General features: G+C 39.5%; 1 pseudogene; it reads left to right on the top strand.

Moving 5' to 3' along the window:
* The first annotated feature begins 13,818 nt into the window (after nucleotides 1-13,818).
* On the top strand, nucleotides 13,819-13,915 carry LOC132538884 (U6atac minor spliceosomal RNA; annotated as a pseudogene).
* The last annotated feature ends 3,127 nt before the right edge of the window (nucleotides 13,916-17,042 follow it).

The raw sequence follows: 17,042 nt of genomic DNA, 5'->3' as shown, positions 1-17,042 counted from the left end.
TGTGTGTGTGTGTGTGTGTGTGTGTTTTGTATTCTACTTTTTGTTTTAAAAAGAAAAAAAAGTAATGCATATTCACTTACAATGAAATTAATCTCTCTCTTTGTGTGTTTTGTATTTTTGTTAAACAAAAAAGAATGGGGAGTTGGGTGGTAGCTCAACGAATTAAGCGTACATGGTGAGAAGCACAAGAACCGGTTTAAGGATCCTGGTTCAAGCCCTCAGCTCCCCACCTGCAGGGGAGTCGCTTCACAAGCAGTGAAGCAGATCTGCAGGTGTCTTTCTCTCCCCCTCTCTGTCTTCCCCTCCTCTCTCCATTTCTCTCTGTCCTATCCAACAATGATGACATCAATAACAACAATAATAACTACAACAACAATAAACAAGGGCAACAAAAGGGAAAATAAAAAATTTTAAAAACATTATTAAAAAACAAAAAAAGAATGCATATTCACTTAAAATGAGATTAATCCAAAGATGTGTCTACAATATTAGTAATGTGTAATGTAAATAAACATGTGAGGTACATTCATGGGAAAACCCTCTATGAGATAAACTTGTGTGGGAAAATGTTCTGCTTCCTCAAGGAGCCTCATGTCCCTCCCGACTGGTGCCTGGTACAGCACACATAGGCTTGGCTTGCCCCAAAACTGCTATCTGGGACTATTGATAAAAAACTCATGACCAGCTGGTACACTAAGGCTCAAAGTCTAATGACAGTCATGCTAGTAGGACACCCAGAAGCACTGCTTTGTGGTGTGACTTCCTTTATGTCCTCTACTGTAAAGGTTCTTGCCAACTCTCTGAGAATAATTCTGATTTTTTCAACTGGTTCTGGGAGCACCATTCAGTTCAATCTTTGGAACACTCTTAACAGTAGCTGCGGAGGTAAATAAGAACAGCCATTGACCTGAAACCAACTGTTCCTTGTTCCGTGTAATCATCCCCACCTGTACCCACCCTGTGCTAACTATAAAAAAGCTGAGATGGAAAATGTTTGGGGTCGCAAGACTTCCCCTGCGTGGAGGCTCTTGGGACCCAAGCTTAAGCTTGCTAATAAAGGCTCTTGTACTTGCATGTGACTCTGGACTTCGTTGTGTGTGATTGGGACCCGAACCTCTGGGCACAACAGTAGCAATTTTTTTCCTTTAAGAATAGACTGAGCAGGGGCTGGGTGGTGCTACACCTGGTTAAGTGCACACATTACCATGCACATGGATCCAGGTTCAAACCCCAGTTCCCACCGGAAGGATAAAGCTTAAGAGTGATGAAGCAGTGCTGCAAGTATCTTCTGTTTCTGTCTCCTTATCTATCTCCTTCTCTCTCTTAATTTCTCTCTATTCTATCAAATAAAATAAATAAATGAAGTTTTAAAAAATAATATATTGAGCTTTGAAACAATCAGAAGGCATCTGGAAACAAAGGTTGACATTATTTAATACAATATAGGGATACACACACAGACTCAAGTGAGAGATTATTCTAAAGTTTTCTGATGTAAGTCTTTCTACCTGGAAAAAATAATAATAAAGAAATGGTACCAAAATGTCTTGAACAGTGAAAACAGTGTTTAAATGAACACATTTTTAAACATTTCCTAATCTAGTTTTTTTTAAATATTTCATTATTTATTGGATAGAAACTTTGAGAAATTGAGAAGAAAGGGGAGTTAGAGAGGGAGAGCGACACCTGTAGGCAGCACTGCTTCAACAATCGTGAAGCTTCTCTCCTGCAAGTGGGGAGCAGGGGCTTGAACCACGATCCTTGTACGTTACAACATGCTGCTCAACCAAGTGCACCACTGCCCAACCCCCCCAATCTAACTCTTTAAAGAAGGGAATTTATTTAAGCACAAGAACTTGTCCCTGTATTTATAGATTAAAGTTAAGTCTCATTACTGCCTACCTACCATGAAACTTGTGGATCTAGGCACAACCTCACAGAGATCCTAGAAATAATTCAAAATGGATAAGAATAGAGTTACAGATTCATGCTATAATTACTTTAAACCTATAAATTATATGTTTTGTTCTACCTAACAACTTATTTTCTGCACTTTGATAATAATAACAAAATAACTTTGTCCTGTTAGTATACCAAGACAAATAAATAGTATTTGGAATAACATTTTGAAGGCCTTCAACAAATGTTGAAGCAAATGTCTAATTTTTTTTTTAGCAAGCATGCACTGCTGACACTTAAGTATATTCATTTGTAGTATATATACTGAGTGATGGACATATATATTTTTTTCCTAGTTCTTGTTCATGAACTCAACAATAACTTAGTGCAGCCTAGAATATTCCTAGTCGTGACCATAGAATGTGAGCTCAGACCTACAGAAATGCAGAGGTTATATAGGCTCCTGTCCTGAATGAATATGGGCCCCAGATCAGTTAACAATATTAAGATACTTTTTTTCCATATTTGGGAGCTACTCTCTTCCCTGATCCAGCTCTCTAGTCTCTTTTCCAACTACGACACCATCTCCTCAGACAATAACCTGGGTCCACCTGCATATTAGATGTCAGATACAGGCAAAAACTAGTAAAGTTATGGGCCCACTTGGAATATACCTAAAAGAGACCTACTAGATTTTTCCAAAACGTAGACCTCAAATCTTCATCTGCAATATTCCAGCCTTTAAGTTCAAGATTAGTCAACAACTTGTTCTGCTTTATATCTTAACTCTTTTTCAGTCACCAGGTTCCAGATGCTACTATGATGCCAACCTGACTTCCCTGGGCAGACAACCCCACCAATGTGTCCTGGAGCCCCACTTCCCCAGAACCCTGCCCCATAAGGGAAAGTGAGAGACAGGCTGGGAGTATGGATCAACCTGCCAACGCCCATGTTCAGCGGTGAAGCAATTACAGAAGCCAGACCTTCCACCTTCTGTACCCCACAAAGATCCTGGGTCCATACTTCCAAAGGGGTAAAGAATAGGAAAGCTATCAAGGGAGGGGATGGGATATGGAGTTCTTGTGGTGGGAATTGTGTGGAATTGTATCCCTCTTATTTTATGGTCTTGCCAAAATTTTGATTTTATAAATAAAATGGGGGGGGGGGGGAATGGCCTCCAGGAGCAGTGGATTCATAATGCAGGCACCAAGCCCCAGCAATAACCCTGAGGGCACCAAAAAAAAAAGTGACCAAAAAGAATCATGGCTTTCCTCATGTTTTAATAAGGAACAAAACATTAGCTCAAATGTTTGCAGAATGATTCATAATTTCCCTGATGCTTTTATACTCTCTCCTAAAAATAAAGAAGGTGCAGTACCAATAAAGGAATAGCAAGAACCCTGTGGGGAAGGAAGAGAAAGCCAGGGAGAAGAGGGGAAGGGAAGGGAATTGAAGGGAAATGAAGGGAGGAAGGGGGGACAGACACCATTGTGCCCTGAACCAAAATGTTTGTAGGGTCTCTATTATGCTAATCTAAATCTTTATTCCTAGAAAAACAAAACCCTCTCAATGATGAAGAAAGTTCTACAACCTAGACCCACCAAATCTTTCCTTTAATGTACTTTAGAGTTTTAATCTCCTCCTTCACACGGCAAAGTCAAGCTTTTCACACTACCAGTACTGTTAAAAAAAACAAAACCAAATCACCATAGCTTGTCATCTCCGTCAGGAACAACATAGTGGACCCTCCTGTGGGATTCTACAGGAACTTGCCCTCAATGTGGAACAATGATGGGGACTGCCCCACTCTCCAAAGGGAGACTAGGACAACATACTCTGCCACTCAAGGAAGTCCTATGAACGGAATTTAGAATGTTCCTAGCTATGACCATGGAATGTGAGTTCAGACCTACAGGGATGCAGAAGTTACACAGGCTCCTGTGCTGAATATAAGCCCCTGATCAGATCAATGGGGTTTACAGTTAACAATTTATATACTTTTCCCATATATGGGAACGACTTTCTTCCCTGATCCAGCTTTCTAGTCTCATTCCCAACTCTTGACACCATCTCCCCATGCAATACCTTTAGCCCACCTGCACGTTAGCTGTCAGGCTCAAGCAAGAATTAATTCTTGAAATATACCTAAAGTAGACTTCCTAACTTTTCCCAAAATGGATTACCCAAATCTCATCTGCTATATTCTTACCTTTAGGTTCCTGATTACTAAACAATCTTCCTGCTTTATATCAATGCTTTTCAGCCACCAAACTGAAGTTGCTACCATGATGCCAACGTGACTTCCTTGAGCAGACAACCTTACCAAAGAGTCCTGGAACCCCACCTCACCAGAGCCCTGCCATCCCAGGGAAAGACAGAAATAGGCTGGGAGTATGATTTGACCTGTCAACGCCCATGTCCAGCAAAGAAGCAATTACAGAAGGCAGACCTTCCACCTTCTGCACTCCATAATTATCCTGGGTCCATACTCCCAGAGGGATAAAAAATGGGAAAGTTTCCAATGGAGGGGGTGAGATGAAGAACTCTAGTGGTGGAAATTGTGTGGAATTCTACCCCTCTTATCTAACGGACTTGTTCATTATTAAATAAAATTATAAAACAAACAAACAAGAAAAAAGTCCAGTAGAAGCTGGATGCTGACTGGTTTTTCTGTTTGTTTTGTTTTGTTTTTGTATTCTTATAAAAATCCTAATCTCACTCCAAGTTCCATACTTTTTCTTTTTTCAAATTTTTTATTATCATTATTTATTGAATAGAGACAGCCAGAAATCAAGAGGAAGAGGGAGAGAGACAGAGACATACCTGCAACCCTGCTTCACTACTCACAAAGCTTTCCCCCTGCAGGTGGGGACCCGGAAGCTTGAAGCTGGGTCCTTGTGCATTGTAACTTGTGTCCTCAACGAGGTGTGCTACCACCCGGCCCCAGTTCCATAATTTTTCTGTTCCTACCTGCTTCTACAGAGAGAAGCTTTGCTCTGACTAAGAATAAAATTATATGGATGAAATTCTGGAGAGAGTATACATAGAAAATTTTAGAACTTTTGGGAGTCGGGTGGTAACACAGTGTGTTAAGTGCACCTGGCACAAAGCACAAGGACCAACGCAAAGATCCCGGTTCAAGCCCCTGGCTCCCCACCTATTGGGGAGTTGCTTCACAGGCAGTGAAAGCAGCTCTGCAGGTGTCTATCTTTCTCTCCCCTGTCTTCCCCTCTTCTCTCCATTTCTCTCTGTCCTATCCAACGACAACAACATCAATAACTACAACAATAAAACAACGGCAACAAAAGGGAATATGTAAATTTTTTTTTAATCTTTTAAAAAAGAAAATTTTAGAACTTTTTAACTTATGATAAATATTTCCACTAACTAAAGAGTGTAAAAAAACAAATAAGTGGGAAGAAATTTGCTTGGGAGAAATTAGGACTGAAAGTAGCAAGCTTACAAGAAAGTCAGAAATACTTACTCACTATATAAACAAATCATGTCAGACCATGAACTGACCCTAGAAAACAGAATTATAACCAAAGTAATTGAAATCAAGATTTCAGAAAAAGGTCTTGCACTCCCAAGCTCATTGAAGTATTATTCACTATGTCCAGGATATGGAGACCAAACTAATGAAGAAATGAAGATACATACACCAGAAGGAGTATTTTTCTGTTTTCTTTTTTTTCTTTTTTTTTTTTGCAATGTATATCTTTAATTTTTTTAAGTGACTTAATAATGATTGACAAGATTGTGAGATAAGAGGGGTATAATTCCACACAATTCCCACCACCAGAGTTCCACATACCATCCCCTCCATTGGAAGTTTCCCTATTCTTTATCCTTCTGGGAGTATGGACCAAAGATCTTTATGGGGGGCAGAAGTTGGGTGGTCTGGCTTCTGTAATTGCTTCTCTGTTGGACATGGCATTGACAGGTTGATCCACACCCCCAGTGAGCTCCTATCTTTCCCTACTGTGGTAGGGTTCTGGGGAGGTCAGACTGGTGCCATGGTAGCATCTGCAACTCAATGTTTAAAAAGCACTAAGATGGGAGTCAGGTAGTAGCATAACAGATTAAGTGCAGGTGGCACAAAGCACAAGGACCGGCATAAGGATCCCAGTTGGAACCCCGCCTCCCCACCTGCAGGGGAGTCACTTCAGAAGCAGTGAAGTAGGTCTGCAGGTGTCTCTCTTTCTCTCACCCTCTCTGTCTTCCCCTTCTCTCTCCATTTCTCTCTGTCCTATCCAACAATGACTATAGCAATAATAACTATAACAATAAAACAACAAGGGTAACAAAAGGGAATAAATAAATAAAGCATTAAGATATAAGGCAAAACAAATTAATAATCAAGAACCTAAAGGTAAGAATACAGCAGATGAGATTTGGGGTCTTCATGTTGGAAGAAGCTAGGAAGTCTATTTTAGGTATATCCCAAGGGGCCTATGACCTTACTAATTTTTGCCTGAGTCCAACAGCTAATATGCAGGTGAAATGAAAGTACTGTCTAGGAAGATGGTATCAGAGTTGGGAATAGGAATAGAAAGTTGGATCAGGGCAGAGAGTAGCTCCAAATATAGGAAAAGTATATAAATATTGCTAACTATAAACCTCATCAATCTGACCTAGGACCCATATCTATCCATACATACCACAGGAGCCTGTGCAACTTCTGCATCCCCACCTGTTTGAATTCACAGCCCATGGTCATAGCTAGGTACATTCTTGGCTGCACTCTTCCTCAAGTAGCAGAGTATGTTGACCCTGACTCCCTTCAGAGAGTGGGGCAGTTTCTACCACTATTGTTCTACATTGAAGGCAAAGTCCACAAGGGGGTTTGTGATATTGTTCCATGTGGAGATGACCAGTGATGGTGGAGAGAAGAATCTGTTAGAGGTCTAGACCCAGCATATCTATATGGGAATCCAAGAATTCCCTGACTAGGGACCCAGATGATAGGATGATCTGGAAGTGACCAAAAAGACCATCATTATAAAGTGTGCTGGTCTCTTTCCTTTTATCTATCTTTTGTAGTCCTTAAATTAGAGTGTTCTGATATATGGTATGTTTATAGTGATGTGTTTGCTTATAGGAGACCTTTCAGAACTTCTTTCAGGACAGGCTTGGTGATAGTTGATTCTTTCAACTGTTGCTTGTCTGAGAAGATTTTTGTGCCTCAATCTAGTCTGAATGACAGTCTAGCAGGATGCAGTAGTCTTGGTTGAAAGCCTTTCTCATTGAGCACTTGATAGCTATCTTGCTGTTCCCTTCTGGCCTGTAGTGTTTGTGTGGAGAAGTCTGTTGCTAATCTTATGGATTTTCCTCTATGGGTGACTCTTTGTTTTACTCTTGCAGCCTTCAGGATCCTTTCTTTATCCTTTTTCAGGTTGCATAGTGGGGGAGAGAGAAGAGACCAGGAACACGTGACAGAGCAGGGACACAAATCTTTATTCATGCGAACACCCCAGAATTGGGTGTGAGCACAGCAGTTTAGGCCATGTGGAGCTAGCAAAATGGCCACCTCCCACTATGCCCACCAGCCCTTCTCTGGGTCGGGAAGAGAAAAAAGAGAGAAGAGAGCGAAAGCGGAAACAAGAGAGGCTTTTATGGGAGAATTCCGGAAGTGGCAAGTCAGGACGGGATTGGCTAGGAAGGGGGGTGGAGAGAGGCAAAAGGCATGTTGGGAAGGTGGAGGCATCCTTAGAAAATGTTGGAACGGTTTTAACTGAATTAGCAATACCCTGAGGGGATAACATGGTGGAGATCTGTAAATACTTGCATGGAAATATAGTGGTTTGTGGGCCCTGCCAGTGTTCAACCACATCTACACAATTTCCCAACAACCCTTATTCCTTTTCATTCTAAATATGATATGTCTTGGTGTCTTTAAGTCTGGGTTAATTCTGTTTGGGACCCTCTGGGCTTCTTGAACCTTTATGTCTTTTATATTGTCTAGACTAGAGAAGCTCTCAGCTATTATGTCCTGTAGAACGCTTTCTTCACCTCCCTCTCTTCCTCTGGCAGGCCTATAATGCGTATATTACTTCTTTTCATCCTACATGTCTCTGTTGTTATTTTCAGTATCTTTTAATATTTTTTGAGGCCTCTTACTCTTTCTTAGTTTTCTCTAATTCATCCTCAATCTTGTTAATTCTGTTTTCTTTCTCAGTTTTTCTGTTATCTCTCCTATCTGTTGTATTCTGTAGCTCAGCTGTTTTGTTACCCTGTTCAGACACTGTATTAGCTTGTTCAGCTAGTTGTGTTCTTAGCTCAGCTATTTAAGCTTTCAGCTCTCTAATTACCTTGAGATAATTAGTATTTTCTTTTAGAGTATCACTTGCTGTTTCCCCATTTCTAATGATATTACTTTCAAAAGCTTTCCTCACTCCTATAACTAGTGCCTCAATTAATTTTGGATGTTGTCCTCATTCTTATACGCTTTTTACAAATAACTATATCTTATATATTGACAAGACGAGTTGCTTTTGGTCTCCTCGGCCTAAGATTATAGGTGATTTAATATTTAAAAAAAGAAAAGAAAAAAGTTATTGTTAAAAATGCATTAACAATTTGATCCCAGTGTTGAAATGCAATCAGTTTAGTAATTTGAACTCTTAAGTGCTTAGACTGAAGGAATATATACTCAGAACTGAAGTTTATGCATTAAAAAGCTCAAGACATTCCATCTATTTTCTCTTCTTATATTGATTATATAGTAATTTATAAGACTATAAGTTAATAGGATTATATATTAATACCATTTCCATCACCCAGGGTCTGAGTCCCTACCCCCCCCACACACACACACACAGTGGAGCTAAAAATTTAAACACACACCCCAAGTTTTTTACTTTGGTGCAATCAAAGGAGAATTTTTCAACCTTAGTAAAAAGAAATCCTGCTATTTGCAACAAGCTAGATAAACCTGAAGCACATGATGTTAAGTGGAATAAATTTGACACAGAAGCACAAACACTATTAATGTACATGAGTAATGAAAATAATCAAACTCAGGGAGGCATTAATCAAATGGAGCAAAGATCTCAGATAAACAAAATGAGTAAGACCATGATATTTAGTGTATAGTATAGTGTCATATTATAGGGGTCAGAGAATGCAGGGTACCCAAAAAATTACTCAGAAAGATGAGTTCTGGAGAACCAGGTGGTGGCATACCTAGTTAAGCACACACATTACAGTGCACGAGAATCAGGCCCCTGCTCCCCATCTGCAGAGGGAAAGCTTCATGAGTGGTGAAGCAGGCCTGCAGGTGTCTCTCTCTCTCTCTCTAGCACCCCTTCCCTTAGCCTCTATCAAATAAATAAAGATAATAATTTAAAAAAAAATTTTTTTAAAAAGATGAGTTCTGGGGGGCAGGCAGTGGCACACCCAGTTGAGAGCACACTTTACTATGTGCAAGTATGTGAGTTCCAGCCCTCAGTCCCCACCTGTAGGAGGATGCTTCACAAGCAGTGGAATAGATCTTCAGGTGTCCCTGTCTATCTGTCTATCTATCTATCTATCTATCTCTAACTCTCCCTCCCTTCTCAATTTCTTTCTGTCCTAAAAAAGAAAGAAAAAAGGAAGGAAGGAAAGAAAGCCTTTCCTTTAGGTCCAGGGTCCTTTTATTAACAAGGTTTAACAAAGAATGAGAAACTCTGGATACAAAGGGATGGGGTTCATGTGGGAGGCAAGACAAACAATGAAGTAAATGCTTAAATGGCTTAAAATGCAGGGTGTGGTAACTGAATCTAAAGATAGTAGATTTAAACTCAGCATATTAATAGCTGTGGGGCTTACCAGTAGCTTACTAATATTTCTCTCCCATATACAAGGTTAAGACTCTATGTCCAGGAGCTACTGTTGACCGGGAGCTGTTGTCCAATAACCTAGCTACGTTTGAGGAATATGCACATAGCTTACGGAAAATAGTCTTTCAAGCACTGGGTTAGATATAAGCCTGTAGTTAATAATAATACCATATTGAGTACTGTTTTTGTTTTTTTTAAAAGTAGATCCTGGAGGCTGGGTAGTGGTGCACCAGGTTGAGTACATACATTACCATGTGTAAGGACCTGGGTTCAAGTCCCCAACCCCCATCTGCAGGAGGGAAGCTTCACGAGTAGCGGAGCAGTGGTACAAGTTCTTTCTCTCTCCCTCTCTATCTCTCTCACTTTCTCTCTGTCTCTATAAGTAAATAAACAAAAATAGTAACTAATACAAATTTTATGGAGAAAAGACTAGATCCTATACCGAGATGTCACATAAAATAGTAAAAAAGAGGAAACTTTTGAGGGACTGAATACTTACTACATAGACTGAACCACACAATTTCATGAATGTATATATATCTTCAAATTTATTGAGTTATACACATTAAAGATGTGCACTTTTTGTATGACACTCATATCTCAATGAAGTGTTAAGAAAATAAAATAATGCCACATTCTATGGGGTTCTAAGACATCATTAATTTTGTACCAGTGTAAAAATGTAATGCTGCCAATTAAGTCACTGTATATTATTGCCTGAAAGATGTGTTCTATTTCAGAAATGCCGAAAGGTAGTGTACAAAAGTATTTATCTTAGGATTACTAAAATACACTAACAGAAATAGATCATTCAATCCTAAAAATAAAAAATATTTGAAACTATATAGGATTTACAGAAAAACTATAAAAGTAAAAAAAAAAAAAAAAAAAAAAGCACTTCTGAAATAATAAGTATTTACAGCATTTCCAACATGCAGACTTTACTATAGAAAAATGAGCCAAAGATGCAGGATTTGGAAACAAATATTTCAGTGTCTCTAAGAAGTCACAAATATCCAAGTGATGCAGTTAAGACATGAAAACGTTTATACAACTGGAATCGTGAAAGTGCCACTAATATCTGAAGAAGTTGTTGAACAGGCTTAGTAACAGGAAAACACAGAACTCTCACAATAGAATGAATGATTCAGGAAGTTCTCAGAACTACTGTTAAAGAGATATGTTGTGAGAAACTTTCACAAGCTATGAAAAGTTGAATGCTCACTAGACTCAGTTTGGTTTTCTGTAAAGAACAGAATAGATTAAAGGGTGGGCAATGACACCCCCGAGTGACTGCACATTACCAGGCATGAGGACCTGAGTTCAAGTCCTGGATGCCCACCTACAAGAGGGATGTTTCATGAGCAGTGAAGGAGGTCTGTAGGTGTTCTCTTTCTCTCTTCCTCTACCTCTCTATCTTCCCTCCCTTCTCTTCTCAATTTCTCTCTGTTCTATCTAGTAGCAATATATATATATATATATATATATATATATAGAGAGAGAGAGAGAGAGAGAGAGAGAGAGGGAGAGAGAGAGAAAGAGAAATAAAGGAAGAAAGAGAGAAAGAAACGCTGCCAAGAGCTGTAGATTCATGGTACTTGTACTGAGTGCCAGCCACTGCTGTGGTGAAAAAAAGAACAGAATTGTTGGTTAAAGAGGTAGTTCAGTAGTAAAAGCAGAAGACTTCGCATGCGTGAGCCCACTGGTTCCATTTCCAGCATCACCTAGGCTGAAGTGGTATTCTGACCTCTCTGTCTCTCTAATTTAATAGGTAAATATTTTATTTTTTTTAAGGACATAAGCCTTACCAATTATATTATCCTTTCCAACCATCTGCAAACTGAGGGCAAACATAATGATAGAAGGGGGAAAAAAGTCACCACATGTTAAAAGAATATAAATGAAACACAAAAATAAGACTTTTAAGGCTGCTTAATTTGAGACTTAAAATAAATTGAGCTCCCAGAGAGCTTTAGAATCTAAGTATATTTGTGCTAACTATTTATAACTCAGTCTCCTATTAAAGACTATAAAAGTTTATGAAATTAGGCTTTTGATTATGCAAACATACAATATTGGTAATGGCAGGATTTTGCATCATTTGGTTTGTAAATGTTATCAAGTCAAGAACATTTCAGTGAAATGAGGGATATTATAGAAATGCATATTTAATATTCTCATTTTCTATTGAATCAATTAAGACAAGAAGATTCATATAACCTAGGTTTTGACTTAATGATGAAATGTGAAAACAGTCATGACATGAGTCAGTTGGTCTAATTTGACAACTTTGATTCTCTGTGCCAGCTCTAATAGCCAGCTTCCCATTCTACTGAAAATTACAATGAACGTGAATAATGATATAAAAAGGGAGTCTGGCTTATATAAATGCAAGTCAATATAAATAGGGAAAAGACTATTTACTGTGATGGATGTGTTCTCTGAATGTAAGAAGCAAATTATTGAAGATGGAGTGAAAGGGAGAAATCTATAAATATCCAGACGCCCTGCAGTAGAAGGGGATTAACCACATGGAAGTGAAAGAAAAGCTAGAGGAAAACACTGAGTTCACATGTGGAGAAATATTAAAAGCATCTCACTGCAGGCAACAAGATTAAGGCAATGCATTTGGAGAGCCAGTTCTAACTTTCATTAAATATTATGAAATGGAACGTATAGACCCAGAGGCATGAACTATCACGCTGCTGATGAAAAAAATAAAAATGAGAAAAATAAAAGAATCACTCTTCTAAATAAAGCACAAGGAAGATTCATCAATACCAGCAATTTTCTGCAACCTTTTTAAAGGCACTGGCAGAAACACAGGCACACCCTGTGAAACCTTAGTAATCATCATGCAGTAGCAATTCCAAACAGATACAAAAGTTAATTCCAAAAACCACATAGATCTGGGGTTATTGGTATGGAATAAACGGAAGAAGTCACTTTGGTGATATCATTTGAAATATGGGGGGTGGGAATTACTTAAAAGAATTCCTGTCTACTCTGCTACTCCTTTTTATTTTTATTTTTCTCAGAAAATCTGAGGATTTGGAAGATAGCAAAACGGTACAATGTATGCCCTACCATGCACTAGGCCCTGGGATTGAGCCCTAGCACCACCTGGGAGCAACATGGACAGCACCAGGGAGCTCTGGATGATGGAGCAGTGCCATGGGCTTTGTTGTTGTTATTGTTTGTTTGTTTACTCTGCCATGAAGGTTACCACTGGGGTTTAGTGCCGGGACTGCACTGCTCATGGCAGCTTTTTTTTTTTTTTCCTTCTTCTTCTTTTCTTTTTTTCTTTTTTTCCCTTTATTGGATAGGACAGAGAGAAATTAAGAGGGAAAGGGGAAATAAGAGGGAGAGAGACAAAGAGACATCTACAGTACTTGATTCACCCCTTATGAAGCTTCCCCTCTGCATGTAGTGAGTAAGGGCTCACATCTGGACCCTTGCACATGGCAATGTGTGTGCTTAACCAGGTGTACCACCACCTGGCCCTCACTGTGAGTGGTCTCTATAATACAAAATGAAAAAGACAGCCCAGGAGACCACTCAGTGGTAGCCTATTACATGAACAAGATCCTGAGTTTATTCCCCAATATTGAAAATAATAATAACAGTAATAATAAACAAATTTTAAAATACGAGGAAAAAATCATTTAAGATAAAGCCAACTAACAATAAACTCACTGCTAAATGGTATCTGAAAAATACGGTATGGCAAATCATTTCTAACTATCTCTTGAGCCTTACTGCACGGTGGTCCTCCAGAGGAAATGCCTTTTTCCCTGACTTCCATGCTGGTGGGCATGTCCTTCAGAGCTCATTTTAAATATTAGCTCCTCAGTGACACCTCCACAGTCCACCAACCAACTACATTTCTCTCCTCCTGTGTTCTCAGTGCTCCACAGGGTTCTGTGGTACCAGCGTCTTTTATTATAGTTCCATATAAATGTTTGTTCCCCTCACTAGGTTGAGGTTCTTTCCAAGTTACATTGACTTTTCATCCTTTACTCTTCCTTCATTCAACAGGCTAGTGTATTAAGGAGCTGAGACCATTATTAAGGAGCTATACTATTAAACCAATGCTCCAGTGTTATATGAAAGGAGAGGCTAGATGCCCCTTGACAAGTATGGAAGATGTTTCAGCCTACAACTCACATACAGTTATGGCAAAATCAATACTCCATCAACAGAGGAAGACAGCTGAGGAGGTGGGCTGTGAAGAGAAAAGAAACCTAACAGGAAAGAAAGTGAATAGACAGAGGATCCAGGGAATTAAAAACAAAGCCCCTCTTTCAGAGATTTGCTTGGATGAAACCCACACACGTCACCTGATAGCAACAGGATTCCATTAAGAAGTGGGAGTTACCAAATCATCAGAGAGAAGACCAGAGTTGAAGTCTGGCCTTTGTGACAGGGTACCTTTCTGAATGCTGTCTAAATCTTCCATCCATTGGGATTTGAAAGGATTAAGTCAGAAAATATATGTGAAAAATCACTGCACAAAGTTCACTAGGAGTGAAAAATATTATTTTGTTCTAGTCAATAAGAATGTAAGTTAAAAGTCAACTCAAAAAAAAAAAACATATCATACACAAGAAAATTGAAAACTTACTCTAGGAATTTAAAGATTTTATGTATTTATTCATGGAGAAGATAGGAGATAGAGAACAAAACCAGACATCACTCTGGTACATGTACTGCCAGGGATTGAACTCAGGACCTCATGCTTGAGAGTCCAATGCTTTAGCCACTGCACCACCTCTTGGACCACAATTTAAATCAGCGCAAAGACTGTAAAAAAAAATCTTTACCAACTGATAATGCACCTGCTGATCTCAACCCAATCAATACAACCAGTACCACCTCAGCATGTTTCACTTCGTACTGTATCCAGAGACATACGCTTGGAATGTCAACTCTTCAGCTTCATTACTCTGGTGAGACCTTTGCTAGCTCATAGGATTCCTTAATTCCATTTCAGGTGGTCCACTTCTTAACAAACCTCAAAATCTAGTTATAGACCAGGGCCCATAAGATAGGGAATATGTACATGTATCCATAAGTTTGGGGAAAACACATACCCTAAAGCAAAAGTGAGCAATAGTTTGCAGTGAGTCAATAAATGTAGCAAGCAAGCAGAAAGACCTAAAAAGACACCATGAAGTACCTAATGAGAGTTTCTACTTAGACCTAGATATGCTCCTCACCTACCTCGTATCGTCCCTCAATCACTCCAAAGCTAACCTTGACAAACAAAGAAAGGACTACAAAAGCTGGATAAGGGCAAGAGACTGGCAGACTTGATGACTCTTTAGTCACTACCAGGCCTCCCCATCCCCTGGGTTCCTGGTCAGGGAATTCTGGGATTCCCACACAGACATGATGGGCCTAGACCTCTAGTGGATCCCTCTCAACACTGTCACTGGTCATCTCCATCAGCAACAATGTAATGGACCCCTTTGTGGGCCCCTATAGGACCTTGCCCTCAGTGTGGATCAATAAGGGTAGGGAGTGTTCCATTCTCCAAAAGGAGGCTAGATAATATACTCTGCCTATCACCTGAGGATGATGGGTCCTGAAATTAGTGCAGCCTGGAATGTTCCAAGCTGTGACTACAGAATGTGAGCTCAGACCTACAGGGATGCAGGGGTTACATAGGCTCCTGTGTTGAATATGGGCCCCAGATCAAATCGATGGAGTTTACAGTTAATAATATTTATATACTTTTCCCATACTTGGGAGCTATTCTCTTCCCTGATCCAGCTTTCTAGTGCCTTTTCCAACTATGACACCATCTCCCCAGACAATAACTTAGGTCACCTGCATGTTAGATGTCAAGCTCAGGCCAAAACTAGTAGGGTCATGGGCCCCTTGGAATATACCTAAAATCGACCTCCTAGCTTTTTCCAAAACAGAGACCCTCTCAAATCTTCATCTGAAATATTCTTGTCTTTAGGTTCATGACTAGTCAACAATTTGTTCTGCCTTATATGTTAACTCATTTTCAGCCACCAGGTTCCAGACGCTATCATGATGCCAACCTGATTTCGATGGGGAGATGAGACCCCACCAATGTGTCCTGGAGCCCCACCTCCCCAGATCCCTACCCCACCAGGGAAAGAGAGAGACAGGCTGGGAGTGGGGAAGCAATTACAGAAGCCAGACCTTCCCCATTCTGCACCCCATAATGATCCTGGATCCATACTCTCAGAGGGATAAACTATAGGGAAGCTATCAAGGGAGGGGACTGGATACAGAGTTTTGGTGGTGGGAACTGTGTGGAATTATACCCCTCTTATCCTATGGTCTTGTCAATATTTCTCGTCAATAAGTAAAAATTAAAAAAAAACTTTATCAGGGGAGTTGGGCAGTAGTGCAATGGGTTAAGCGCACGTGGCACAAAGTGCAAGGACCGGCATAAGGATCCTGGTTCAATCCCCTGGTTCCCCACCTGCAGGGGAGTCGCGGTGAAGCAGGTCTGCAGGTGTCTCTCTTTCTACTCTCATCTCTGTCTTCCCCTTCTCTCTCCATTTCTCTCTGTCCTATCCAACAACGAAGACAGACAACCATAATAACTACAACAATAAAACAACAAGGGCAGCAAAAGGGAATAAATAAATAAATATATTTTTTAAAAAAACCCTTTATCTTCATGTTAGAATGTCACAGTACACATTCCTGAAATAAAGTCATCGATAAATTCTGAAAAAAAATATTAAATCTTGAGTATTTTATCAACAACTTCAATAGGTTATGGACCTAGAATACAGGTACTGACACTAATGAGGGAAGAACTTTTAGCTTGATCAAGCCAAGCGGCATACTAAGGCAAACAGCAAGTGAAGCACATTATACGGTAAGTGCCAGGAAGAGGATAAAATTTCTTTTCAGAAAAAAAATTTAAAAGCACTTAATGATGCACTAACACTGACTTTCAACTTACTCTGATCCGCTCTTTTCTCTTTCTTAGTAAATGAGAGATAGGAAAATAACCACCAGGCAAATTTAGAGGGCAAGTAGGGAAAATGAATTTTTAAAAAAGCTATCACTGGACATTACAACAGGAAACTGCCCAGAAAGTTGATATTTGTTCAGGGCCACTTACCCATCTGCTTACAGGGTAGTCTTATAATCTAAAGTCAAAAGATTCTTCTTTTTAGTCAATATTTGTGCTACAGAGTCTAGCAGGAAGGACCTTTAGGTAATTTAGTTGGTAAGAAGGGAGTTAAGTGTCTTGCCTTGAGAAGATGCTTGCATAAGTATACAGTTCAGTTAATTCTATTTATTGATGGTTTAGAAAATTAAAGTCCC

The sequence above is a fragment of the Erinaceus europaeus genome, chromosome 5 (genome assembly GCF_950295315.1).
Source record: "Erinaceus europaeus chromosome 5, mEriEur2.1, whole genome shotgun sequence".
Classification (NCBI taxonomy): domain Eukaryota; kingdom Metazoa; phylum Chordata; class Mammalia; order Eulipotyphla; family Erinaceidae; genus Erinaceus; species Erinaceus europaeus.
Note: the sequence above shows the minus strand (reverse complement) of the source record. Positions and strands in the feature narration are given on the sequence as shown.